Source organism: Cynoglossus semilaevis, chromosome 8 (genome assembly GCF_000523025.1).
Source record: "Cynoglossus semilaevis isolate Cse_v1.0 chromosome 8, Cse_v1.0, whole genome shotgun sequence".
In the NCBI taxonomy this organism is placed as follows: Eukaryota; Metazoa; Chordata; class Actinopteri; order Pleuronectiformes; family Cynoglossidae; genus Cynoglossus; species Cynoglossus semilaevis.
The window spans coordinates 30,042,630-30,044,465 of NC_024314.1; positions in this window are offsets into that span (position 1 = coordinate 30,042,630).

The following is a 1,836-nucleotide window of genomic DNA, read 5'->3' on the forward strand; positions in this document are numbered from 1 at the left end:
CCCCCCCCGCAACCCACACCCGCCGCCGGCAGAACCGCCAGCAGCAGCAGCAGCAGCAGCAGCAGCAGCAGCAGTCTGAGGTCTCAGTCTTTGTGAAGGAAACAGTAAAAATGAAAGTTTTAACTTTTTTTCTTCCATCATTTAAAAATACAACATTTAAAGCAGGATTTTAAATTCCCTTCTATAAAAAAACAATTAAGAGCAGCTTTGATGTGCACTGCTCCCCCCGCAGGTCAGCAGGCAGAGTGTTTCTTTATCTTAATTAAAAAAAAAATTAAAATCATTAACCTGACGTTCCTGAACCTCAGCTTCATCGTCGTCGTCTTTCACCAAAGTGAAGAAGAAAGTTTAGTGGCTGTAATTTGATTATTAATTCTTAACGAAGCCTCGGAGGAGAATTCTCCATCACAGCTGGAAGAAGACAGGACGTCTGAATCAAAGAGTCACCAGAGTGTGTGTGTGTGTGTGTGTGTGTGTGTGTGTGTGTGGAGCATCCTGCCCTTCATTTCTTTTCTTTTTCTTTGGTTTCACTCTTACTTTTGTAGCTGACCCTGGTCCAGTGGACCAGAGGTTTCTGTTGAATTAATGATGTGAAAAAGGTCAATCAGTTGACCTGAGGTCAGGGTCAGTCCAAGAAGAAGAAGAAGAGAGGAGAACACCAGCAGGTGGTCTCCTTTCTACCCATGGTACCCTACCCCACTGCACTAGTCTCTAACAACAACAACAACAACAATAACAACAACAATAATAATGTCACATGATTTTTATGAAAATAGAAACTCTTTTTTCACCAATGTTTTGCATTTCGTTTGAATACAAATGTTTGCAGTAGAACTGAAGCAGCTGCAGCCCTGAACCGATTAGACTTTTTATCTTTTTTCACTGTTTTTTTCCGTCAACACTTTTTACTTTTTAATGTTTTGGACACAAATGAAAAAGTGTGAATGTTTTTGTGTCTGCTACAGTCAAGGCACAAAATGTTACCTGCTGCAGTCAAAGAGAGAGAGAGAGGATGATCAGCCTTTCACTCACACACACACACACACACACACACACACACACACACTCACACTCACACACACACACACTCGGTCATTACCATAACAAAGATTTGGTATTTGTGTACTTCTCTGTGCCGTGCGTAGTCATTTTTGGGTGTGTGTGAGGGGCGGTGTGTATCTGTGATAAAGTGGGCGGAGTCTCGGAGCTCTTATCTCCTCGGCCACAGAAGAAGTGAGATGATTAACATCTGATTTCAGCCAATCTCCAGCTCTATTCACAGCTGCATCCATATGTATTTAAGAGGTAATCACCGCGGGATTCAAACCCCCGCCCCTCCCCTTTTGTGCAGCAGTAAAAGGACACGTACACATTTCCATGTGAAAGGCCTCCTGTCATCGTCCACATGTTTGTGTGACAGTGAATGACCTTCAGGGTAGAACAGAGGCAACCACACGGGGGCGCTGGGGGTCACAGGCAGTGGTAGAACTCAGTTTCTTCTCTGCCCCCCCCCCCCCCCATCAGGAACACTTTGATGTGGTGAAACAAATGGTTCTGTGTCACTTCTAATTCCAATTCCAGTGGAACCTGGGTTTTAGAACCTCATTTGTTCCTGAAGGCCATTGGTGAACTGAAAAGTTCAAATCGGTTCCAGGATGAATCGGTTCCTGGTTCCTGCATGAATCGGTTCCTGGTTCCTGCATGAATCGGTTCCTGGTTCCTGCATGAATCGGTTCCTGGTTCCTGCATGAATCGGTTCCTGGTTCCTGGATGAATTGGTTCCTGGTTCCTGCATGAATCGGTTCCTGGTTCCTGCATGAATCGGTTCCTGGTTCC